The sequence below is a fragment of the Microcebus murinus genome, chromosome 16 (assembly GCF_040939455.1).
Source record: "Microcebus murinus isolate Inina chromosome 16, M.murinus_Inina_mat1.0, whole genome shotgun sequence".
Lineage (NCBI taxonomy): Eukaryota > Metazoa > Chordata > Mammalia > Primates > Cheirogaleidae > Microcebus > Microcebus murinus.
This window is the reverse complement of record NC_134119.1, coordinates 29298665-29325869: the sequence shown is the minus strand read 5'-3', so window position 1 is coordinate 29325869 and position 27205 is coordinate 29298665. Positions and strand designations below refer to the sequence as shown.

The 27205-nt window shown below is 44.4% G+C and overlaps 1 protein-coding gene and 1 non-coding gene across 4 annotated transcripts in view; one reads left to right on the top strand and one right to left on the bottom strand.

The window, feature by feature from the left end:
• The window catches only part of BCL2L1 (BCL2 like 1), a 50517-nt gene that overhangs the window by 8349 nt on the left and 14963 nt on the right, over positions 1 to 27205 (top strand). The window lies entirely within an intron of this gene.
• LOC142861531 (U4atac minor spliceosomal RNA) lies at positions 19730 to 19855 on the bottom strand. Its single transcript, XR_012912757.1, has one exon. It is a non-coding gene; the product is annotated as a U4atac minor spliceosomal RNA (small nuclear RNA).

Below are 27205 nucleotides of genomic sequence, written 5' to 3'. Positions count from 1 at the left end.
GTGGTAGGAGATGAGGGGAGAGAATATTGTGGAAGAGCAGGGAAAGGAGCTGGGGGCCAGATGACATAGGGTGTTACAGGCCATGGTTAGGACTTTGGTGAAATGAGAGGAGAGAGGCCAAGAGGAGGTTTGGAGCAGAGGTGGTGTGTCTGAATTCTACAAGGTGGCAGTAGGGAGCCCAGTGAAGAGGCTGGTACAACTGCCAGGTGAAAAAGAATAGTGGCTTAGACCTGGAGGTGAAGGTGGTGAGAGGGGACTAAGGCATAAGACCAGTCTTGCATATGGTGTATTGATAGGTCCAGCCATCCTGGAAGTGATATTTTTCAACCACTTGGAGGTCCTAAAATCAGAGCTAAGTAAGCTAGATGTTCTTTAGGAATAGCTCTCTCCAAATGTGGTATCCTGATGAATGATCCTACTCTATTCTAGGAATATGTCTGTCTGAATAACTGAAACTTGTTTGGGTCCATGTCCTAGCTCACCCGTGTTTAGTTGTGTGATGCTGGGCAAGCTCTTTTCACTTCTCTGAACCTTGGGGCAAATAATAATACCTGCCTCACAGGATGGTGGTGAAGACCAATGATGCATGCCTAAGGTGCATAGAGTCTGACACCATTTGGTATTATATTTCTTATTTACCACATATCAGAGACCCATTCACAGAATCTTGAGTGTACACTCTCCTTTTTCTAGACTCCATAGTGACCCACCAGCAAGCACATCCTCTGGGCAGGCCCTAGGGGAGGCGTTCCTGTGGTGGTGGGAGCTCCATAGCGTTCATGTGCTCTCGTGGTACAAGCACTCATCTTGGTGTTGGGATCCCAGTTCTACTCTCAGTCTGCTCCTAGTTTACTGTTTCACCTTGGCCAAATCACTTCACCTCTAGGCCCAGTTTCTTCTTCTGCAAGATGGAGGGTTTGAAGTAGACAATCTATGAATTCTGGTTTTCTTTCACTGGCCTCATGCCTTTTGGCAGATTCTACCATTATGTAATATTTCACATTAGTTATGTTTTAGATGGCTCTTTCCTGTTGACAGATGTAGCAACTTAACTAACCCCAGCGTCACCGTAGGGGAGTTTATCACTGACCCCACAATAATAATACTCCGCATTTATGTAGCATATTATATCTTCCAAAGCACTTGTGTATATCTGCTTTGCCTGTTTGATCCTTAGAGACGCGCAGGAAAGATGCCTTCTCCGTTTCACAGGAGCTAAATCAGGTTAGAAAGATGAAGTGACTTGCCCAAGGTTACATCAGGAGTAAGAGGCAAGGCTTGGACTTTCAAAATCTGAACTTGACTTCTAGCTTGCTGTGTGACCTGGGCAAGTCTTTTAACTTGTAAATGGCTATACTAATAGTTGCTTGTTCTGAAGATACTGTAAATGAATTCATGCCTTAAGGCTTTCAGAATCGTGACTGTTTCTATCTGCAGCACCTTTATTGTCCCAGGGTTCCTTCTGTCATCATTTGGCCTCCCTTTTATTACATATCGATTTTTGTAAATAGTGTTTTTTTATAAAGAAACTGCCTTTGGGACCTTCTGCTACTTGGTTTCATCCCTGATGAGACTCTGAGGCTAAACTGGAGCCTCACTGCAAGCTCTGAGCCACAGGGCTTTTTGGGCAGTCTCCAGTGCTCCCCTCGGAACTAGAGGTTTTTCTCCTGCTCTTCAGGAAATGCCATTGCTATGACTTCCACAGACTGTTTCCTGTCCCAGCCCTGCAGCCTGCCGGCAAGAGTCCCAACCTTGTTGGCAAGAGTGTGGAAACTGGAAAGTAATGTCCCTAGAGGCGCCCCCCTCCCCCAAACTACTTTTTTTGGACATGTCCCTCCCTTTCCTTTTGTCAATTACTTTCTTTGCTCCCCTCCCTTCCCCCTTCACCTAGCTTCACTCTCCAGCCTGTGGTTCCTTTAAGATTTAGAAGATTTCCAGTCCAAGTTTGAAGGCCTGAGGAAAAGAAAGAAATAAAGATTTAGAAAATGCCTTTCTGCTTAGTTCTACCAGGCCATTTCTCCCTAACCCATGCTAAGCTATAGGGAGTCAGTGCTCCTGGGTTCTCTCCTTATCTTCATCACTTAGGAGCAGTTTCTGTCATGGACTTGCCTTAGAGGGGCATTAGACCTGCCACTGTAAAACCCTGTTCCATCCATTAACCCTGAGCACACCCAGGGGATCCCCACCCCAGCTCTGCTTAGGATGGGATTCCTAAGGGAGATCTCAGAGGTTTGGCACATATAAATTCTGCCTCTTGGAGATTGACTATACAGGGTGGAGTGAAACTGAGCCTGCCGCCCTTCCCCCCATCACCTTTCAGGAGGAAGCTAAAAGGTTGAAAACCTTGTTGGACAATCATCTGAGGAATGGGAGCTGGCCTGGGAGGGGATTGGAACGCACTCAACTATGCCTCAGATCCTTTGTTCCGCTCTTGAAAGGGAAACATTCCTCTCCCTCCTCCCTGGCCACACACACACATACACACGTGCCTTTGTTCCCCCAGAGGAGTCAGGCAGGGCCAGGAACACAGTGTCCCTTCCAAAGAGCCTGACTCTACTCCCTAGAGGCTGGCTCCCTGGTCAGTGGGCCTGGGATTTTTGCTCAGGAGCCTTGTGTCCTTTCCATGGAAGAGTCTCATGGAGGCTGAAAACTTGCCTACAAACAGCTGCCCAGGGACTTCTCTGTAATTCATGTGATGCCCATGTCCCAGGATTAAACAGTCCCTCCCTTTTATTCCACTTGGTGATTAATATTATTGTTAACATTACTATTAATAGCACCCAACATGTATTGAGTGCTTACTCTATGCCAGGCATTGTTCAAAGTGCTTTACACATATTAATTGATTCCATTCTCACAGCAACACTCTAAAGTAGGTACTATTATTATCCCCATTTGATAAATGAAGAACAGAGAAGTTAAGCAACTTACTGCAAGGTAGCACAATTAGTAAGTGGCAAAGCCTGGGAGGATAGCTTCCAAGCCCCCCTTTTAAACACTGTGCTGTGTTCCCTCCTCCAGTTCACCATTGTCTGGATGATTTTTGGCATCTATCTATGCTCACTATGTGGCAGACCTTTAGTGACATCATCTGTGTGTTGCTATCCCAGCAACCTTATCATTATAGGACACTGAGATTTGGGAGGGCTCACAGCAGAAGGCAAGAGTCAGGATTTGAAACCAGGTCAGTCTTACTCTAAAGCTGTGCTCTTTATCTCTATTCCTTAAAAATCCTACAAGATGGGTGGTGGTATCTATGTTTTATGGCTGAGAAAAATGAGACTCACAGAAAAGTGATATGCCTATAGCCTCACAGGCTAGTGCCAAGAAGAGCTGGGATTCAAACCTAGAGTGTATGGCTTCAAAACACTCTACTGCCTTATTAGTCTGTAGCATAATAATTTCTTTTATGTACATGATAGTACTTTATAATTTACCAAACTCCTTTATAAAGGTTATTTCCCAGTGAAATAGGTGAGGTACATTCAGCCCAATTTCCAGGGAGGAAATTAAGGCAAGGTGGCTTAACCCATAGTAAATGGCAGCATCAGACTTAGAATCCATGTTTTGGCTTTTCACACAGTATTATCAATGCTACCTGCCTCCCCTAAGCCTGGATTTATGGCTCAGAGCTCTCCTCAGAGTTTTGTTTCTTTTGTTAAATCAGAAAATACCACCAAATGCCTTATATGTGCTAAGTGCTGGGGATTCTATGGATATTGTGGTAAGTAGGACTGAGTCCCATCTGTCAGTGGTCTGTTTCCATGCTCCATACCTTGGGCCTTGTTGGGGTCCCTCTGCCATCTGAATCATTTTAGGTACATCACCCATCTGTCCCCTCAGCTCCCATACTCACCAGGCAAGGTTCATTTTAGCGTGTATTAATTACCTTCAACAGGCCAGGTGCAGTGGCTCACGCCTGTAATCCTAGCACTCTGGGAGGCCGAGGCGGGCAGATTGCTCGAGGTCAGGAGTTCGAAACCAGCCTGAGCAAGAGCGAGACCCCATCTCTACCATATAGAAAGAAATTAATTGGCCAACTGATATATATAGAAAAAATTAGCCAGGCATGGTGGTGCGTGCCTGTAGTCCCAGCTACTCGGGAGGCTGAGGCAGTAGGATCGCTTGAGCCCAGGAGTTAGAGGTTGCTGTGAGCTAGGCTGACACCATGGCACTCACTCTAGCCTGGACAACAAAGTGAGACTCTGTCTCAAAAAAAAAAAAAAAAAATCACCTTCAACACACACACAGACGAAACTCTGAACTCACATTTGAAACAGCTCGACTCCTTGCTGGTGACATAGCACTAGGCAAATCAGCTTCAAATTCTCATCCAAAAACCTGAGAGAATAATGCCAACCTACCAGAGTAAGTGAGGCGTGAATGAGAAAGCAAAATGCAGAAGTATTTTTTAGTAATAGTAACAGGTACTCTGTGTTGAGTACTTGCTTGCTCTATGCCAGGTGCTGTGTTAATGCCCTTGTATAATCATCTTACTTGGTCCTTACAACTGCTCTGGTGTGAAGATGGAGAACCCAGGGGTCAGAGAGGCTCCATAATACGTCCACAGTAACACATCTTATAAGAAACAGAGCTCAGTCTTCAACTCAGATGTGTCTGGTGTGAAAGCCTATCCTCAAGCCACTGTATCATTGCTTCTTTTGCAAACCCAGACTGCCTTATTTTATCCTGACTACCTGGCACAGGGCCTGGGGTTGTACAAGGGCCCAGCCAGGGTCTGCTCAATGAACATCAAGGGTGGTTGTTATTAGATGCAAGTTAGACTACCAAAAAATGTGTCTGCCCCTAAAAAAGCAGACTCATTTGAAGTAGTAAGAATAGACTGGAATGAAATACTCGGTGAATGGCTTGAGGCAAACGGTGCCAAATCTGTGGTATAGACATCAAAAGCAGAAGAGGTTAGACCCACTGGCTGCATCCCACAGGTGCCCCGTGCCTCTGCCACCATCAGCTTCCCAACTGATTACTTGGCCCAGAAGTCTCCACCCTCAGCCTGCTTCATTAGCTTTCTCCTTTTCCCTAGCCAATTGCATTGCATCCAGACCCTCTGTACCAACAGTGGAAAGGGTCAGAAAGGGGAGAGGTCACTGGGGGCTGGAATAATCATAGCTTTCTCAGCATTGTGGCTTTGTATAATTCACACAGAGGCTTCAGTTTCCTCGTATGTAAAATAAAGATAATGATAACTTCTTTATGAAGATAATAGTAATCTCTTCCTCATAGGCTTGCTGTTTTTCCTCTGTCTGGATCACTCATCTTGTAGATCTGATCCGAGTTCTCTTATCATTCAGGTCTCAACTCAAATACCTCCTCAGAGGGTAAACTCATGTTTACATGTTTACCGTCTGTCTTCTCTAGTAAAACATAAACTCCTGAAGCTCCTAGAGTGTGGGGACTTTATCTTGGTTTTTCTTTCATCTCCAGCATCTAGCAGAGTGCTTGGCACATAGGAGACGCTCAGCAAATATTTGTTGAATGAATAACTGTGTAGACCACCTGGCACAGTACCTGACATACACTATGCTCAGTCAGTGTTAGGCATCGTTACCTATTGGGAGGATGTAGACCATGAAGCCTTTCTTTTAAAAAATATGGCAAGTATAGGCTATATGAGTAAGAACCACCCAGACAGATCTGGAGGGTGGGATATGAGTATGAAGCATTTGGGAGATGGTGAGGAGTCAAACTGGCTGGAGCCAAAGAGGGTCTGCATTGGCAATAAAGGTGGTCAGGGAAAAGGGAGCAGGTGACTGATGACAGAGGCTTCTGGGCAGAGGGATGAGGATGGCTAATGGTAGAGATGTACTCAATGAGGAGAGACCCAGAGCACCTGTGGGATGCAGTCAAGTCTCCAGTAACCTCCGAGAAAAAGAATCCCAACCCAGGGCTCAGCAGACAGAACTACAGGGAGAGAAGCCAGAGGCACCTGCAACCTACAGATCAGGTAAGCTGCCCTGGTTGTTATTTTGGGGCTCAGGACCAGGTGCAGATTGAAAGGATTGATTGAAGCCTTTTGGCAACTCTTCCCTCAGCAGGGTAAACATCACCTGTCTCCTACCACCTGCAGTGACAATGCCAGGAAGGTACCCTGGGCAGGTCCCAAGGGGCCCAGCTTTCTTGCTGCCCTGGTGGAGCGAGAAATACTCTCCAGGAGAGGCCACTCCGTCCCTGCCCCATAGCTCCCTCTCTGAAGGGTTCAGGTGGCAATAAGGTACCTTCTGTCCAAAAGGCCCCAGTGGTTCTGGACCAAGGAAGGCAGGGGTGGGGCATTGGGAGCCGTTGACATCTGGGCTCAGCTGGGGGGAGGGGGCATTTGGAGCAGGTGCAGATTTCGGGGAGGGTGGGGCATGAAGAGAAGTAGGGATCTTGGTAGGCTGCAAAATTTCCCTCCCCATCCCCCATCCCCAGCTGGCTTCTCTAGGAACCTGATGACCTAGTTACAATGCTTAGAAATTGTCAGCTTAGCTTGCAGTTCAGGGCTGTGTCAGCCTTTCCTCTCTCTGAGGCTTCTTGGGTCCAAAAGGTGCCTTGGTATTTCCCCAAGGGGGTTCCATGCTAAGGATGTGCACCGTATCACATGTACAGGCTTCTTAACCAAGGGAGGAAGGAGCCAATAAGGTTTCTTCCTTCTTCCCTGGTGTGCCCCCACCAGCCCCTGGGAGAAGTGACTCCCCTTCCCTTTTCTGTTTCTCTTTAGTGGGTTGGTGAGTGGCAAAAGGAAGTCACAGACTTCTTCAAGAGGGAGTTGCCCTAGGGATAGCTTGAGTATACCTAACCATTCTATCCTTACCTCCATCTTAGTGTGGTGTTAAAACATGATGGGCCAGGCATGGTGGCTCACGCCTGTAATCCTAGCACTCTGGGAGGCCGAGGCCGGTGGATTGCTCGAGGTCAGGAGTTCGAAACCAGCCTGAGCAAGAGCGAGACCCCGTCTCTACTATAAAATAGAAAGAAATTAATTGGCTAACTACTATATATAGAAAAAATTAACCGGGCATGGTGGCACATGCCTGTAGTCCCAGCTACTCAGGAGGCTGAGGCAGTAGGATCTCTTGAGCCCAGGAGTTAGAGGTTGCTATGAGCTAGGCTGACACCACGGCACTCACTCTAGCCTGGGCAACAGAGCGAGACTGTCTCAAAAAAAAAAAATGATGGAAAGGGGTGAGGAAGACTGTGCTGGGAGCTCAGGAGGCTCCAGTCTTCCCAGGCGGTAGCTCCTTCTCTGGTAGTACTGATGTCTGCCTTCCCAGTGCCTCCTTGGGAAATTTCTTCACTGTTAAGAGTCAGGTCCATCATTTGACAAACAAATGTTGAATCCCACTTGCTCAGTAGTTATTCCTCACAAATTATTTAATCTCTCCCAGCCTTGGTTTCCTCATCAGTAAAATAGGAATAACAACGTATAGGGCTTTTCTCAAAACACTCTTTTTTTTTGAGATAGGATCTTACACTGGGCTAGAGTACAAGTGCAGTAGTGTCATCATAGCTCACTGCAAACTCGAACTCCTGAGGCCTCCTGCCTCAGCCTCCCAAGTAGCTGGGACTATAGATATGCACCACTGAGGCTGGCTAATTTTTCTATTTTTTGTAGAGACTGGGTCTCCCCACATTGCCCAGGCTGGTCTTGAACTCCTGCCTTCAAGCGATCCTCCCTCCTTGACCCCCCAGAGTGCTAGGATTACATGCATGGCCTTTAAAACATTCTTTTTTTTTTTTTTTTCGCAGCCTAAAACATTTTTGTAAGCATGTAAATAACTGCTAATAAGATACATGGAGCACTTAGCATAGAGCCTGGTATATAGTAATTACTCACTATGACAGCTACTATTATTACTCTTATTGTCAGATGTAATCACAGGTGATCAAGTGGCTGTGATTGTTATTGGAGCTACTCTCCAAGACTAAACTTCCAGGCTGACAGAATATGTAGATATCCTTTGGACCAAGAGCTCAGAGATTCTTTCTTTTCTTTCTTTCTTTCAACTCAACACTGTACTCATAAGGAAGAGTTTAAGATTCCCAAAGCTGGGGGCCTTGACTCACATACTTGTGCCCTACAAGTACCCTAAGTCATACCTTGTACACCATATAGGTGTGGCCAGTGTTGTTGACTAAGCATTTGGCAATGGGGCATATTTTCTTTGATCTTTGCCAAGGACCCCCAAGAAGCAGGGACTACCTTGGTTGTTAACTGGAAGACTTAATGAGTTAAATATTTAAAGTGTGTAGAAGCATACCTTAGCACATAGTAGGTGCTTGACATAGGTTTGAATGATTAAATAAGGCATTGTAGGAACTCTGGAGTTTTTCCAGGATGGCCCCACTCCTTTTTTGCTGCGTGGCTTTAAGCCTCTTGCCCAAGCTCTGCCTGTTGCCTCATATGTTGAAGAAAGATAACAGCCGCCTTGCCTGCCTTGTGGGCTAGCAGGGAGGCCCAAGGAGACGATAAGTGAAAAAGCACTTTGAGAACTATAAATGTTTGGCCTTGTTGCTGCTCCTTGACTAAATTTACAGTCATAGCTGTGTCGTTCATTCATTCAACCAACAAACATTTTTTGAGCGAAAGCAATATCTTATCACTTACCCAGCTTCGTGAATTTGGATAAGTTATTTTACTTCTCTAAGCCTGGACAGCTATAAAATGGAAATAATATTCATTTTGCAGGGTTATTGGGAGAAAGACTAAACAAGGTGCTCTGGGCTTATTGAGGATGGAAACTATGTCTTATTCACTGTTACTGTTATTGGGCCTACTACTTGATAGCTGTTTAGTGACCAAGTTAACAAACATCCCTGATGATGAATGGTGTATGTAAAGTGCCCCTGCACAGTTCCTAATACAGAGTAAAAGCTCATCAAATGCTGGATCTTTCTCTTTCCTCTCACTATGAGACTTGGTCATTCATTGATTCAGCCATTGGTTGCCTTCTGCAGTCAAATTACCAGGCAAGGCCAGACTCTGAGGATGTATGACTCAAATGAAATGTAGATATGCATATTAACTCCTAACCCCAGGATGTCCTCACCTGCCTAGGCTGGACTGCTGAGTGGGAACTCTGACCCACCGGGATCAGTGCTACGTAAACATAAAACCCAGTGTACAACAGGCCTGGCCCCACACTCACCTCTGATTCAGAACAAGAACAACCACCCACTCTCCTGTCTGCTACTCAGTGAGGAGAATTTCCCTTTGCTCACAGTGCGCAAATTCAGCTAGAACCCTACGTCAGGGAAGTCCCAGGGAGTCTCTCAGAAATGGCCTTTTGGGGCAGGGTCCAGGGAAGGAGCCCAAGTCTAAGGCTCAGGGTCTCCTGGGACTAGGTCAAGCAGCAGGTGCGGTGTGAGGCCCGGGGCTGGTGGCTGAATGATGAAACTGAGAGATGTATAGGGCCAGACAAAAAGCCCAAAGGAAATTGCCTGCCTGTCCATGCAGGTGTCTGGGCACCTGGGGGCAATTTCTGGGTCTGATTTAGTGGTGGAAGTTCAGGTTCCATATTAGTATCCCAAGCTTCAGTGAAGGAAACCTGTTGAACTCCCAAGCAAAGCCTGCAGTTGACACCCAGCACCTTTGAACCCTTCTCAGCCCCCTTTAGGGTGAGAGGCTCCTCCTATGGGCTCTATGGTACCTGTGGCTGGAAAAGCTCCAGGAACAATGGCATAATAACCATAGCTCCCTTATGGGGCCCCTGCTGTGTATTGGGCACTGTTGTCTTTAGGAGAAGGAGGTCATTTTGTTATAGGAAGTATGGGCTCTGGAATTAGACAGAACTAGGTTTGAATCTGGGCTTTATTTTGTACCAGCTGTTTGATCTTACACACATTCCTTCCCATTTCTGAGCCTCAGTTCCCCTGTCTGAAAAATGGGGATAATAAGAATACCTCATGCGGTTTTTGTAAGGATATATGTAAGAGATTAGCACAGGTGTTACAGTAATTTTTTTTTTTTTTTTTTTTTGAGACAGAGTCTCACTTTGTTACCCAGGCTAGAGTGAGTGCCATGGCATCAGCCTAGCTCACAGTAACCTCAATCTCCTGGGCTCAAGTGATCCTACTGCCTCAGCCTCTCGAGTAGCTGGGACTACAGGCATGCACCACCATGCCCGGCTAATTTTTTGTATATATGTTTTTAGTTGGTCAATTAATTTTTTCTATTTTTAGTAGAGACGGGGTCTCACTTGGGCTGGTTTCGAATTCCTGACCTCGAGCAATCCGCCCGCCTCAGCCTCCCAGAGTGCTAGGATTACAGGCGTGAGCCACCACGCCTGGCCGTTACAGATATTTTTAATAGTAGTTAATATTTATTTAGCACTTACACTTCAATGTTTCATATGTGTTAATTCATTGAATTCTCAAAATAGTACCATTGAGGCAGGTTCTCTTATTATTCTTGTAGAAAAGTTAAGAAATTTGTTCGAAGTTGCACAGCTAGTAAGTAGTGAAGCCATGATTTGACCCCAAGTAGTCTGGCTCCAAAGACAACTAACTTGTCCTATCTCTGGGTAAGGAGGAACCTAGTAAATGTTGCTGCTGTAACTATTGTATCCAGCATTGTAGCTGTCTGTGGTTTTTGGTCTATCCACTGAATTCTGAGCTCAGTGAAGACCAGAAACCCATCTTAATCACCTTTCATCCCCAGAGACCAACATAGCACTCATGGTACTCATTAATATTTGCTTAATGGCTGAGAATACTCTCTCTCTTTGTTAATCAATCAGTAGCTCTTTATCGACCATTTCCTGTAGGCTAGCTTTGAACCAAATCCTGGGAGGAATGCAAAGTACAACTGTGCCTCTGTAAACGGAAGATTGGGTATGTGGGTGGGGGTGTACATTCCAGAACATTGTGTCATTGGCAGAAACTTCCACACAGGAGGCAGAAACAATACAGGTGGCTTGGGGATATTTTCCAAGTTGAGCTTCCCACCCTTCCCTGAGCTGGTCACTCCCTCCATCTACTGAACAGGGTGACACAGATTCTCTACTCCTGCCCAGAGCAGGAACCACTCCTACCTCCTCTATCCCTCTCTAATCTTGAGGATGCATCTTTCTTGTTCTGGCAACAAGTTCATGGGAATAACAGGAAAAAAGAAGATAGGAACTGGGAAAGGACCTTAGAAAATCACTCCTTCCCCAACACTGCAGCCAAAGTGGCCTTTTAAAAACTAAGCTCATATCTTATCACATTCTTGTTTACAGTCCTTCAGTGGCCTTCCAATATACTTGGAATAAAATCCAGAGTTCTTACCAGTTTCTGAGGCCTATATGATCTAGTACTGCCTCTTCATCATTCCACTCTCCCTCACTCCATTCAAGCCACATGGGTTCCTTGCTGTTCCTGGATCCTGGTGTACTTATCTCTGCCCAGTGGCCTTTATAGTTGCTGTTCCTTTGCTTGGAATGTTCTGCTCCTCAGGTTTCCTTTCTGTTTCCTATAGTTGGCTCAGCTCACAGGTCACTTCCTCTGAGAGGCTTTCCTTGACCTTTAGTTTAAAGTAGGTGAGCTACTTCTGAATCACCCTCTAGTCTTTTACCTTCTTTTATTTTTGTCGTAACAACCACCTCTACTTGAAATTTTCTTTTTGTTTGTTTACTTATTTTTTATCTGTCTCTTCTACTAGAATATAAGCCTCATGATTATGGGAACTTTGGTTTGTTAATCATTGTATCTCCATTGTCTACAACTATTCTTTGCGGGTAGTAAACATTCAGTGAATAATTTTGAATTGAATGATTAAACAAATGAACAAACCTACCACATGAAAAAACAGGCCCAGAGAAGAGAAGCTAATTAGAATTAATAGTGTTCTTTCCGCCTGCCTTTTGAATGCTTATTAAGTGCCCAGCACTCTACTTGGTGATTTGCATGCATTATTTTTGCCACTTACCCTTAATTGTTATAATAAGTTGTTTGGAATATCATTTTTGTATATACCACTATAGCATTTAAAAGAAAATTAAACCAATTCTTATTTTTTATTAGAACCTTCCTTGCTCTGTTTTACAAAGAGTTGGAAGCAACTTAGGAAAATTCATACAACCAAAAGGATAAAATAGCTAAAGGAGTCAGGTGAAAAGAAAATACGGGTAAGAAGAAAAGAGCCATAACTTAAATGTATACCACACAAGTCCCTTTGAACTGAGCAAAGTTTTTCTACCATTCTTTATGATAACTAGATATTGCTGACATTCTTAAAAATTACGTTTTTTTCACACCTGTAATCCTAGCACTCTGGGAGGCCGAGGTGGGCAGATTGCTCCAGGTTGGGAGTGCGAAACCAGCCTGAGCGAGACCCCGTCTCTACTAAAAATAGAAAGAAATTAATTGACCAACTAAAAAATATATATATATACAAAAAATTAGCCGGGCATGGTGGTGCATGCCTGTAGTCCCAGCTACTTGGGAGGCTAAGGCAGGAGGATCGCTTGAGCCCAGGAGTTTGAGGTTGCTGTGAGCTAGGCTGACTCCACGGCACTCACTCTAGCCTGGGCAACAAAAGTGAGACTCTGTCTCAAAAAAAAAAAAAAAATTACGCTTTTTAAAAAAAAGTCTCATCACACACATGACCTTGGGATTGTCTCACACTGCGTGTATGGGTTAGGATTTGCTGGCTCCCTTCCTGCCTTGTCAGCTGGGCTCCTGGATTGAGGCAGCATGATCTCTTCCTGCCAAAGGATCTGATCCAGCAAGGAGAAGCCTAGACTCCTCCTCAGTCCTCTCTGGGCCCAGCCAACTTCGTTTCAAGAAGCCTTTTTCCCAGAAGGTTTATAAATTGAGATATCTCCATTAACGGCCCAGTTCTGCTTTCAGGATACTTCCAGTTGAATTAGAGAGAAAAGACTTAATGCGTGTGAAATGAGATCTTGGGAAAACTAACTAATAAATGCTAAATGCCAGATAAGGGAAGGACTGCACAGAAGAGGTGAGATTTGCACTAGGCCTTACCAAGAGGCAGGGAAAAGAGCGGCTGGTGTTCCCATACCCAGGTGGCAGTGCCAGCTTCTGAAATGGAACCCAGAGCCTTGAACTAACTGAGCAAAGAAGTAAGTGTAGGCCCATTGTCATTTTAACCTTTGGCCATCCCGGGTGCATTCATTCCTTTGGCGATTCAGCAGATGTCTGTTGAATACCAACCATGTGCCAGGCCCTGTGCTAAGTGCTGGGGGTACTGTGATGAATAAGACAGTCAAGGACATTACTCTTACAGAACTCTTATTACTTTAGCGGGGGAAACAGCTAGTCCAAGAAACAAATATTAATAAGATGATGTCAGATAGTAGACTAAATGCTGTAAAGAAAATGAAACTGAGTAATGGAGTATCTAGGGAAGCAACTGTATACCTGGTGGTCAGGGAAGGTGATTTTGCAGACAGAGAAAAAGTAAGGCAGGATTGAACTTAGCTCATCTAAGACTTGAGCCCTCTCAGATACTCAGCCCTGACACTGGTCGACCCAGTCTGGGCCTTTGTTTACTTTTGTGTTATAGGTGAAGATGATCTTTCAAATCTCCCCTGCAGAGATCCAGTGGAAATAAGGGGAACTACCATTTATTGAGCACCTAGCTCATGCCAGGCACTCTACATGCATTTTCTCATTTAATTCTCCCACCTAGCCTATGTGGTAAGTGGTCTGCTGGTCCTACCTTCTTTTTTTTTTTTGAGACAGAGTCTCACTTTGTTGCCTGGGCCAGAGTGCCGTGGCGAGCTCACAGCAACCTCAGCCTCCTGGGCTCAAGCCATCCTCCTGCCTCAGCCTCCTGAGTAGCTGGGACTACAGGCATGCGCCACCATGGCTGGCTAATTTTTTCTGCATATTTTTAGCTGTCCAATTAACTTCTTTCTATTTTTGGTAGAGATGGGGTCTTGCTCTTGCTCAGGCTGGTCTCGAACTCCAGATCTCAAACGATCCACCTGCCTGGCCTCCCAGAGTGCTAGGATTACAGGCGTGAGCCACCGCACCCAGCCTCCTACTTTCTTTTCCAATGAGAAAACGGAAGTTAGAGATGAAGTCTTATGCCCAGATTCCTGCAGCTTATACACAGTGAAACCTGTATTCAGACCTAGATTGTCTGGCTCTAAAGTCAGGCTTCTTTGCACTGCTCCACCCTTGAAATAAAAGAAACATTGTTGGTTAAGGATGTGCAGAAAATTGCTTAGTAAAACGAGAGTTGGGAAAGCATCTTGATTTGAGGGTCTTAAAGGATACCTACTGAGCTCACAATTGAGAGGGTGCTCTATGCTCATCTGCAGAAGGATACCTCCAGAGCCTGGGGTTACTATAGGCCTTTGCCAGAGGCATGTTTGGACTTAGCCAGCTGAGTATCCTCCAGTTTCCTGCTTTTACCATCTCAGCTGCTGGTCAGGAGGTTTGGGAAGGTGACATCATCTAGCTGAATCAGCTGCTGCTTCTAGACACATTACGGGAACTGAAAGTCATTGCCCCTTCCTTCCCGCTCTGCAAGTTTCTTTAGAATGAGGCTGGGGTACGGGTGTTCCACCTGTCTGCAGGGTCATGGCTGAAACAGTACTGGCTGCTTGTAAAGAGCTAAAAGGTGCATTTTGATGGAAAAAGCTGTCCTCAAGGCTTCTCAAGCTAAGGGAACAGAGTGCCCTTGAGGGGTGGGAAGATTCACAGGAAGGCCCTCCCCACTCCCTCTCTTCCACCTTCATTTTGCCATGTGACCTTGGCAAGAACTCCTGACCCTTCTGATCTCCTTTGCCTAAGTCTTAGGCTCAGGCCCAGCACTGTAGGATGGATAAACAAAATGTTATTTGTGGATTTTGACCTTATGACTTTTAGAGTCTGGTCAAAGGGGACAGAAAAACTGCTTACATTTCAGAGCATAGCAGCTACCATGCTATGATCTGTTGGAGATCTCCCCTTAACCCAATGATTGAAAAGGAAAAAAGTAAATGAAATACAGTTTTTAAAAAGAAAGAAAATTTTAAAAAAGTAATAAAAAGCTCAATGCCAAGCAAGTAAGACTACAACGATTACTTGCCTGTTACTTTGACTCTCTCAGCTTCACTATTTTCACATGTAAAATGGGTGCCACCATTTGGCTCCTTGGGTCATTGGAATATTAATGTGAGATAACACATGTAAAGCATTTAGCAGTGTACCCAGCATCCAAGGAATATGCTCAGTGGATGATAGACCTGTAGATAGGTTCTCAATAATAGCCCGGTAGAGGAACAGACCGTTGGATAAGTTTGGGGAAGGTTTTCTGGAAAACATTTGCTTGTCACTGGACTTTGGAGCCTGGATAGGACATGGATAAATGCTGACTGGAAGCAGCGTATGCAAGTGGGAATAGGACAGGCTTTGCTGTGTGATACTGGCAGTTTGCTGTGTAATCTTTAACAGGTGACTTTACCTCTCAGTGCCTAAGTTTTCTTCTCTGTAAAATGTAGATACCCTTAGAACCCACGTCATAGGACTGTTGGGAAGATTAATGAGATGCCACACTGATAAATGGAAACCACTGAATAGAGTCCCCAGCATGTACTGTTGCCGTTTTCTATTTAGCAGGAGAAATGGCCTGGGCAGAGGCTGGGAGGTGGATATAAGAAGGCACAGGTTTTTCTCATTCTCTCTCTCACATCTGTCATCATCTCTCACCTAGACAACTATAGCAGCCTCCTCCTTGGTCTGCCTGCTTTTGCCTTTGCCCCGCTCTAATCTGTTATCCACATAACAACCAGTGATCCTTTTAAAATGTATATCAGGTCCTGTCATTCCTTGGTTCAGAACTCTCCAGTGACTCTTTTTTCATGAGATTAAAAGCCAAAATGTATACAGTGCAGAGACAGATGACTGGGAGACCTTCGTGGGCCAGCAGTGACAAAGATAATCACCTAAAAACAAGTGCCCTAGAGTCCACTGAACTTCGGCTCCAACTGCCCAGGCTCATTCCTTCTCAAAGCTAGCGTTGTTCCAGCTCCATGTCCTTGTGTGTGTGCACGTATGCCGGCACCAGTGGATGACACAGTAGTGATGCTGTGCATCCAGGACATTTCATAATAGGAAAGGACATTGACCACTGCCTTGGAGCTACTAAAGGTCATCAGAGCTGAGAAAGCCAAAGGCACTCAGGCAGCCGTCCTTCCCTCTGAGGCTGAGTCATTTCCTGGGGGATGTTGGTCATTCATTCATTTGTTCATTAACAAATATTTATTTGAGTTCCTGCCATATGTCAGCCACTGAGCTAGAGGTTGGGCATACAGTCTGAACAAACCAATGTCCCTGTTCTCACCAAGTGACATTCCAGTGGGGATGACAGATTCTAAGTAAATTAACATGTCAGATAGTATTTAGTGCTATAGGAAATAATAAAGCAGGGTAAAGGGATTAGGGATGGGAAAAGGAAGGGTAGGGTAGTCAGGAGGGCCTGTCCGATAAGGTGACATTGGATCTGATTGCAGTGAGGGCATGATCCATGCAGATATTTGGGGGTAGGGTATTGTAGGCAGAGGGAATAGCAAGTACTAAAGCAAGTACAAAAAACACTCCCCAACATATTTAAGGTACACCAGGAAGGCCAGTGTAGCGGCAGCATGGTAAGCCAGGGGAGAGTGTGAGGGAATTATGTCTGAGAGGTAGCCAGGGCCAGGTCCTGTAAAGGCTGCGTAGGAGCTTTTATTCTGAGAGCAGTGGAAAGGCAGGATTTTTGAGCCAAGAAGTGATGGGATCTGACTGAGGTATTAGAAGGATCTCTCTGGTTGCTGCGTGGAGAACAAATATATGGGCAAGGGTGGGAGCAAGAAACCAGTCAGTGAGAAGCCAGGTGGGGTGGATGACGACAGTACCAGGGCAGAGACAGTACCAGGGCAGATCGGTGGTGGAAGTTGTGAGCAGGCCAGAGCTTCAATATAATTTGATTATTGGGCCAACTGGATTTGCTGATAATTGGATAAGGAGTGAGAGAGAATGAAGTCCAGTTTGTTGGCCTGAGCAAGTAGAAGAAGCTTGCTGCCATTTAATGAGAAGGGGAAGACACCATGGCCAATAGTGGTTTCCTGCTGGGGCTGTGGAGTTGGATTGCCAGCATTCAAGTCCTTGTTTTCCTGCTGTTTGACCTTGGGCAAGTGTGAGTTTCCTTACATGCAAACTGCTGTCTAGGCAATAGGCAGTTAAGTGTTGTGAAAACTACATGGGGCTAAGTTGTGTGAAGGGCTTAGGACGTGCCTGGAATATAGTAAGCCCTCAGTAAGAGTTGTTAGCTCTGATCATTATTATTAGTGTTGGAAGGCAAGGAAGTCCTGTGGCTTAACAGGCGCCTGGAAAGCAGGCAATAGGTCCCAGCCCACCTCCACCACTCCCTCACGGAGCCCACCCTCCAAGAGGCAGCTCAGACACCATCTGTCCAGCAGAGAAAAGCCACAGGGAGACAGCTTTGGGGAGCATTAGATAGATGAGCCCTTCCCAAGAAACCTAATCTCATTCTCAGCAGGTGCTAATCCCACCACCCTCCCTTGGTATCTGAGCCCAGCCCACCCACTTCCTTCCCCACCCCCATCCTGCATCCTAGACCCTCTTCTTCTCACCAGCTCCAGGCTGCTACCAGCAAACTTCCTTATCAAATGGAGGGGCTCTGACAGGGGCCCACCATCCATCTGACTAGGCCCAGCCCCTCACATGTATCAGGTCACCAAGGGCTACAGGTACCACCTGTCCAAAAGCCGCCCCCCCTCCAGGTGCCAGTTCCTGGGCGTGGTGCTTGATCCAGGCTGGAGCCAGCTGGAGCCAGGAACTCCCACTGTGCCCCAGCTGCTGCCTGCCCTTCCACCCACAGGCGAGAAACAGGCTTAACCCTTTGGACACTGTGTATGTAGTTAGAGTTAGTGGTTGCAGTTCTGGCTTGAAGTATTGCACTGTTTCAGTACACTTTTTTTTTTTTTTTAAGAAATTTATCATAAATACAACAGAGAATATCTAATGCCTATGTACAGTTTCAAGAACAGGAAAATGATCACCTGTAAACTAATCACCCAGTTTGAAAATCAAACATATTTGAGTACTTTAGAGCCCCTTTTGTGCCCCTCTCCAGTTATGCCACTCCCCTACCCATATTCCTGAGTTTTTGTGTATCATTCCCTTGTCTTTTTTTTTTTTGAAAAGTTTTACTGTGTAGGTACATATTTATAAACAATATAGAATATTCTTCTGCATGTTTTTAAACTTCATTTAGTCATCATATTGTACATTTTCATCTGCAGTTTGCTTTTTTCATTCATCAGAAGATATATGTAAGATCCATTCTTGTTACATGTATAGCTATAGTTCATTCCTTTTCATACCCTTTGGTATGAGTGTATCTCAAGTTATGTATCCATTCTACTGTCAGTGGTTATTTGAGTTCTTCCCTTGTTTTTGCTATTTCAAATAATGCTGTTGTAAATACTCTGTGTGTTCCTCCTGCACATGCACACCACACCATTCAAAGAGTTGAGAGTTTGGCAAGAGTTCCCAAACTTTAGCTGCCCATCAGAATCACCTGAAAGGCTCCACCCCTAGAGTGGTTGGTTGTATATGTCAGATTTGGGGCCCTGAGAATTTGCATTTCTAACAAGCTCTTAGGTGATGCTGCTTCTATAGGTCCTGGGACCTCACTTTGAGAATCATTGCTGAAGGTTATACATAGGAGTGGAACTGCTTGATCAGAAGGTAATGCCAGATTGTTTTCTTGTGTTTGTATGAATTTTCACTGTCACCAGCAGCATGTGAGTTTCCATTGCTTTACATCTTTGTTAATACTTGATATGGTCAGACTTTTAAATTTTTATGGAGCTAGTGGGTGTGAGATGGTATTTTGTGGTTTTAATTTGCATTTCTCAGATTACAAGTGGGGCTGCAAATCTTTTCTTACATTTGTTGGCCATTCATGTTTCCTCTTTGTAAAATGTTCAAGTCTTTGCTCCATTTTCTTTTGATTTGGTTTTTTAAATGGATTTGTAGGAATTCTTATATATTCTGAATACTAATATTTTATCTGCACATGTTACAAATACAGTCTTTCAGTTTGTGGTTTTTCTTTTCACTTTCTTTATATTATATCTTTTGATGACTAGAATGTCTTAACTTTAATGTAGTTGAATCTTTTCTTCTATGATTTATACCTTTCATAAAGGTGTTGAATAAATCCTTCTTTCCTTAACTTGTGGTCCTAAAGACATTTGTCTATATTATTTTCTTCTAAAAGTTTTAAAGTTTTTCCTTTCATATTTAAGTCCTTAATAGATCTGGAATTGCCTCTTATGTCACCTTAGTATGTTTTTGTTGGTGGAATACTTTTATTTCAGTAGGTTTTAAAAGACTATACATCTGAATTATTTATGACTTAAGTTGTACTTAGAGCTTATTATATATGCTGCATTAATATTTCATATTGAACAAAGATGTTCTCTTTGGGCAACAGTTTTGATCACATTTTAAACCTTTCCAAGATTTTTGTTGGACTTTTCAGATTTTTTAAAATATAAATATAAATTTATGAGGGAGTTTTTAAATTTTAGGTGGGATTTAGGTGTGATAATGGTATAGTTATATGGTTTTTTTTTTCCTTTAAGATTCCTTATTTTTTAGAAGTACATACTAAATTGTGTGATTTGCTTCAAAATAACGTAGGGTTAAGAGAGAGTGGTTGCGGAACAGATGAGATCAGATTGGCACCAAGTTGAAAATTGTTGGAGCTGAGTGAGTATCTTTTTTTTTTCCCAAAAATTGCACCAAAGTAAAGCAAAGCTCTAGTTGATGCAGATGTGTTGTGTAGGCATTAGCAGTACTGCCCTCACTACTCATTAATTGGATAGTTGCACTACCCCAAGAAAAGGATGGTTGCTGGGTGAGTCTCATTCTATCTACTTTTGTAATGTTTAAATATTCTCATATAAAAAGTTTAAAATATCCAAGGATTATTTACAGGGTTACTTGTGAGGTAGAGCCTCTTTTCTTAATTTTATTAGCCATTTATGTTTCCTTTTTTTTCTTTCTTTCTTTTTTTTTGAGACAGAGTCTCACTGTGTTGCCCAGGCTAGAGTGCCGTGGTGTCAGCCTAGCTCACAGCAACCTCAAACTCCTAGGCTCAAGCAATCCTTCTGCCTTAGCCTTCTGAATAGCTGGGACTATAGGCATGTGCCACCATGCCCGGCTAATTTTTTCTATGTATATTTTTAATTGGCCAATTAATTTCTTTCTATTTTTAGTAGAGACGGGGTTGCTCAGGCTGGTTTTGCTTAGGCTGGTTTTGAACTCCTGACCTTTTTTTTTTTTTTTTTTTTTGAGATAGAGTCTCGCTTTGTTGCCCAGGCTAGAGTGAGTGCTGTGGCATCAGCCTAGCTCACAGCAACCTCAAACTCCTGGGCTCAAGCAATCCTGCTGCTTCAGCCTCCCGAGTAGCTGGGACTACAGGTATGCGCCACCATGCCCGGCTGATTTTTTTCTCTATATATATTAGTTGGCCAATTAATTTCTTTCTATATTTAGTAGACACAGGGTCTCGCTCTTGCTCAGGCTGGTTTCAAACTCCTGACCTTGAGCGATCCTCCTGCCCTGGCCTCCCAGATTACAGGCGCCCTATTTATATTTCTTCCGAGCCAGTTTAGTCTATCTACTTTTAGGAGTCCCCAATAGAGTGGTCTTAGCACACAGGAAGGAGATAAATCATAAGGAAAACAGGAGAGTGAATGGTAGAGGACTTGAAGGAAGAACAGTGGAGGAAGGGGTTTTCAGACCTAGTTTCCAGCCCTTCCCCCAGAGACTGACTACCCTTGCTTCCTCCAGGATTAGGTTCCCTTTCTTCCCTTTTTTCTTCCAGGGCCACCATGGGATAATTTTTATTTTAACCAGAACTTTCTTTCCCTGTTATTCTACCTGGAGAGACTTAGCTCAGAGGATAGAGGAACCTCATCATTGGATCCTGGTCCTCTCCAGTCTTCCAGCATCCAAGGACAAAGGGTCAGAGATGGTAGCAACTCTAGTGCAGCTGGTTACACAGTAATGGTGTTATTTTGTTGTCATCAGATGCAAATACCAGAGTTGTCATTTTCCTCTGATAGTGTAATAACTAGCCAAAGAGTCTGTTTTTAGGCCAGGCACAGTGGCTCATGCCTGTAATCCTAGCACTCTGGGAGGCCGAGGCGGGCAGATTGCTTGAGGTCAGGAGTTCGAAACCAGCCTGAGCAAGAGGGAAACCCTGTCTCTACTATCAATAGAAATAAATTAATCGGCCAACTAATATATATAGAAAAAATTAGCCGGGTATGGTGGCGCATGCCTGTAGTCCCAGCTACTCGGGAAGCTGAAGCAGCAGGATTGCTTGAGCCCAGGAGTTTGAGGTTGCTGTGAGCTAGGCTGATGCCACAGCACTCACTCTAGCCTGGGCAACAAAGCGTGACTCTGTCTCAAAAAAAAAAGTCTGTTTCTAGGGAGTCCGGGAGTCCCAACTTCTTGTGGGTATATGTCTGTCTGTCTCTTTTTCTCTCTCTTTCTTTTCTTGCACACATATCCCCCCTTTTAATTTTTTTACTTATTTTCTTGGAATAGGTAATATATTCATGTGGTTCAAAATTCAAAAGGAACAAATGTCTCCCTCTCATCTCTGTCTTCCAGACACCCAGTTCCATTCCTGGAGAATAGATTCTGTAGATACAAGCAAACACATATATGTTTCTCACTCTTTTTACATAAATGGTTGTGTGCTGTATATGCTGTTTGGTACCCTCCTTTCTCACTTAACGGAATCTCTTGAGTTCATTTCATATCAGTGTATAATGAGCTTTCTCATTTTTATTAGCTGCACAGCATTCTACACTGGATACTATTCTTTACTTAACCAGTTCCCATTGGTAGATGCTTGTTTTGTTTTTAGTCTTTTGCAATTATAATAGTGATAGTCAATGAACGCCCTGTATATTTGTATTTGGCCCATGTGCAAATACAGTTCATCTGTGGGGGATAAATCTCTAGAACTGGAATTGCTGTGTGAAAGGATATATGCACTTGTGATTTTAATAGTTATTTGCAGCCTGGGCCTGTAGCAGGGGTACCTGCCAGTTTACAGGAGCATCTTTTTCTCTGAACACCCTTCCATCCAGGTGGAGGTTGGTTCAACACATTTATTGAGTGCCTTCTAGTGCCAGGCCCTGGATGTAAGACAGACACTTTCAGATGGGTGCAGGGGCTGTAATCCCTACTTGGGAGGCTGAGGTGGGAGGATCACTTGAGACCAGGAGTTTGAGACCAGTCTGGGCAACAAAGCAAGAGTTCATCTCTATCAAAAAAAAAATTAGCTGGGCATGGTGGTGTGTGCCTGTAGTCTCAATCTACTTAGGTAGCTGAGGCAAGAGGATGGCTGGAGCCCAGGAGTTCAAGGCTGCAGTAAGCTATGATGATGCAACTATACTGCTGCCTAGATGACAGAGCAAGATCCCCATCTCTTTAAAAGAAAAACAAACAAAAAAATACCACTTTCATGTATCAAGTGAAATTGTTACTATGTGCCAAGCACAAATAAGTTATCTGGTAATCCTCACAACCACCCAACAAAGATCTTTAGATGAGAAAACTAAAGCTCTGAAGGGTTATATAGTGTGCCATGGTCACTGGCCCAGCTCTTAAGTGGCAGAGCTAGGATTAATCCCAGGTTTGAAGCGTCCAACACCTGTGCTCTTAAAGAACATCCTTGCCTACCTCTCAAGAGGAATAATGTATGGTCCTAGAGTCTTATACAGATTAGGAATCAGGCTCAGAGAGGGTAACTGGCCATAAGAACATGTAGCCAGGAAACTGTGGAGTCCCGAGGAGGAACCCATATATTTCTGATCTGAGGCCTGTGATCTGTACTGAGCTGCCTGCTTCCCTCCTAGTTTCCAAATCTAATTTGGGGTCCATCAAGAGAATTTTCTTCATTTATCGCTTCAGTTACTGTAGAGAGCCTCAAGTCACTTGTTCTTGGTGTGTGTCTACTGACCATCAGAGGGCCTTTAGGGATGGCCCATCTGTGCTTAATATACTAATGACAATATAGTTGCTGCCATTTATTACACATTTACCATGTGCAAGATCCTGTAAGGTACACTGTGTAGTATTTTTAATCCGCAAAATAATCCTGCTTGGGAAACATCATTTATTGTCCTTGTTGTCCATATTAGAAAACTGAGAATAAGACAAGTTAAATAATAGTCCTAAGGTCAAATACTAATAAAGACAGATCTAAGTCCAATGTGTTAGACTCAGAAGTCCAGGCTAGGCGTGGTGACTCACGCCTGTAATCCTACCACTCTGGGAGGCTGAGGCGGGAGGATTGCTCAGGGTCAGGAGTTCAAGACCAGCCTGAGCAAGAGTAAGATCCCGTCTCTACTAAAAACAGAAAGAAATTAATTGGCCAACCAAAAATACATAGAAAAAATTAGCCAGGCATGGTGGTACATGCCTGTAGTCTCAGCTACTCGGGAGGCGGAGGCAGGAGGGTTGCTGTGAGCTAGGCTGACGCCACGGCACTCTAGCCATGGCAACAAAGTGAGACTCTGTCTCAAAAAATATATAGAAAAAGGCAGGGCGCATTGGCTCACGCCTGTAATCCTAGCTCTCTGGGAGGCTGAGGCGGGCAGATTGCTCAAGGTCAGGAGTTCGAAACCAGCCTGAGCAAGAGCGAGACCCTGTCTCTACTATAAATAGAAATAAATTAATTGGCCAACTAATATATATAGAAAAAAATAGCCAGACATGGTGGCACATGCCTGTAGTCCCAGCTACTTGGGAGGCTGAGGCAGAAGGATTGCTTGAGCCCAGGAGTTTGAGGTTGCTGTGAGCTAGGCTGAAGTCACGGCACTCACTCTAGCTTGGGCAACAAAGCGAGACTCTGTCTCAAAAAAAAAAGACCCACTTCCCAATCATATAACAGTTGGTCTTTGAACACCTGTTATGTGCTCACTGCTCCAATAGGAGAGAAGTATAAAAAGTACAAGCCTACTTCTCAATAGCTTAGTTCGTGAAACTGAAAGTATCTTAGTAAATGGAAAAGACTAAGAGGTTAGAGAAATTCAGAGGAGAAATGATGCATAATTATATTTGCTAGCAAACATTTATTAAGCATTGTAAGGTAGGTCTTATACCCATTTTATAAACATAATGCTGAGACACAGAGTTTAAGTGATCAGCCCAGGGTTGCACGGCAAATAAGTGATAGAATTGGGACTCTGAACCCCTCCATTCCATGGCATCTCAGGGAGAGCACGGTGGGTGCTATACTAGGGGGGCTTGGAGGCTCTAGGTAAAGTGAGTCTGGAGGATGGACCAGACATGAATAAGAGAAGCAGAGTTGTTGTAAGACAAAAGGCAGAGAAGTGGGGCTGTGATATCTCTAAGATATTACAATATGCCTTCCACTCTCTTTTCAAATGTGGAGAAACCCAGACTTGAGTCACAAAGTCATAGCTCAGAATCGTTAACAAGTTTGTCTAGTGCTTCCTTGTGTCCACACATTATCGCCCTGAGCCTCTGACCATGCTAGGAAGTAAATGGGATCTTCCTTTTACCTTGGAGGAAACTGAGGTCTTCTGACTTTAAATTCCAAGTCCTTTCCATCATCTGTGCTGCATCCTCATTTCTCTAGTGGGAAGAACACAGGCTCTGCAATTAGACACACCTGGGTTTTGTGTCTGTAGGATCTTGAGCAAGTGAATCACCTTTGTAAGCTTCCATTTCTTCATTCATAAAATATGAAATTTAAACACACATCACATAAGTGCCTGGCACATACAGGACATGTGGTAAAGAGCAGTGATCTTTTTATTGACATCAGAAGGGCACTGGGGACCCAGAGGCTGTTCTGGTTCCTATGGCATAGCTCTTGGAGCCTATTAATTCTCAAGGACAGGGGTTTGCAAGTTGGGGTAATGCCAAGTAAAGAAGAGGCCCTTTGGGAGGCCAGGGATATGCTAATGGGTGAAGAACATAAGGGAGCATAATAATGCCAAAGGCTTTCCTTTAGTGCTTTTTATTAGTGCATTTTTGGGTCTTTGGTTTATATATGAAGAAAATGAGATTCCCTCCCTCCAAAGGTGAAGTGACTTGCCCAAGGTCAGGATCATAGTGCTTTGGAGCTGGAAAGAGGGCCTCAGAGATCATTTGGTCCATCTTCAACCATTGTCAGATGAGAAAAGTGAAGCCACAGTGCTTAATTGGCAGGGCCATAGCCAGATAGAGCCACCATAGAGCAGGAGCACATTTCTTGACTCCAAAGTCCAAGTCCTTCTTACAGTACCATGCAGAACTTTCAAATTGCCTTTTTTCTATGGAAAACTAAAGCCTCACTGCAAATGCCAACGGTTTACTATAAGAACAACTTTATTTTGGGGAGCTTTTATCAATTAGAATCTTGTGTCTCATCTCTTCTTTCTCTCTAAATTCTTTTATTTATTTATTTATTTTTGAGATTATCTCTTTCTGTCACCCCAGCTAGAGTTCAGTGGCATCATCATAGCTCAGTACAACCTCAAATTTCTGGGCTCAAGTTATCCTCCTGCCTCAGCCTCCTGGGTAGCTGGGACTACAGGCATGCACCACTGTGCCCAGCTATTTTTTCTAGTTTTCATGGAGACGGAGTCTCGCTCTTACTCAGGCTGGTCTCAAACTCCTAAGCTGAAGCAATCCTCCTGTCTCAGTCTCCCAAAGTACTAGGATTACAGATATGAGCCACCCTGCCCAGTTCTCTCTCTGAATTCTTAATAAGGATAATATACTAGAAGAAGAAAAACAAGGCTTTAGTGGAGGGCGTTGGTAGAAAGCAGATAAACATTGTATAGAATCTTTGAAACCTAGGGAGATCCCCAGAACCAGGAAATAATTTGGAACCCAGCCCTCTCGCCTGTCCTAACCAGTCTCATCCCCCATCCTGCCCTGCTCACAACAAGCCTTCAGAAGACCCAGCCTTCCCTTGGCAGCTGCATCTGGTGAACACCAACGGAAATCCCTGGTATTTTTCTTTGCATGCAACCAACCATGGAGATGTAGGTCAGGCATTGCTGGCCTGGCAGTTATAACAGCTCTATCTTCTCCCCCTGCACCTGCAGCTGAGTTCACTAAACCCCACAGGGATGGGAAAAGGATGGTCCCTTCTAAGCAGGGATTGAATCTCCAAGGACCCATATGAGCAGAGCTGGCTGGGACTGGAGAGGGTTTTGGAGGAGACCATCTGGAATGTGAGTTCTGAGAGGGTGGCTCTGTCTGTTCCCTCCGAATGCCTGATATCTGGCTGGATTGGTGGTACTTGGCTTAAAGTCATCACTGACAGAGGAGTCTGGGGAAGTCCTATCCTCCACCTGGGCTCAGCTGGGTCCCCAGACCTATACTTGAACCCTCATGCCTGTCTAGTGTTTACGGGATTAAAGCTGCCACCCTTTGGGACCTAGCCTGTTTTCATTTCTGCTCTCAGCTGTCTGGTCTCCGTGGACCTCACCTACAGGTTTGTACATGCCCGTCCCCCACGGTGCAGCCCCATGAGGATCCTCCAGCCTGGCACACTCCTCTTTGGCCTTTGTTCTCTTCAGCAGAACTACCCGCTCTGTGCCTGACCCAGGGGAGGGCTTTCCTGGCCCATCAGACAGGTTCTGTTCGTCCAGCCTAGCTACATCTTCCCTGAGATTCAGTTTCTTTGTCCTCATCCTAGGGGGCGTGGCTGTGGGGCTGCTCTGGACCGCACAGTTGGCTAGCTGACTCTGGCCTGCGCTTTCTCCTGCCCTGGGCCTCACATATGTCCTCTGTGAAAGTGTCGGGCCAAAATCAGTACATGTACTGTTGATCTTCAAGATAACTTATAGGTGATATGCAAATGGACATTTTTAATTTTAATAATCAATGTATTTTATGTTGATTTCCATCTGTGGCACATGATACTAGTTTTCTGTTTATAGTAGTAATAATAAGTTGCTTTTCATTTCATTTATTCATTTAGCAGATACTTACTGAGTATCTACTATATGCTGGCCACCATTCTAACTACTGAGAATACCTGCCTTTGTGAAGTTTACATTCTAAGAGGACAGAGAGTGATTGGACAGTGGGGGTGGAGGGGTCAGCTAAGAAGCTTTTGGTGTGTTTTTGTCTTTTTAATAACGGGTGATTAGGAAAGGCCTCTGAGGATGAGGCATGTAAGCAGAGACCCGCGTGATCTGTGGTACTAAACCAT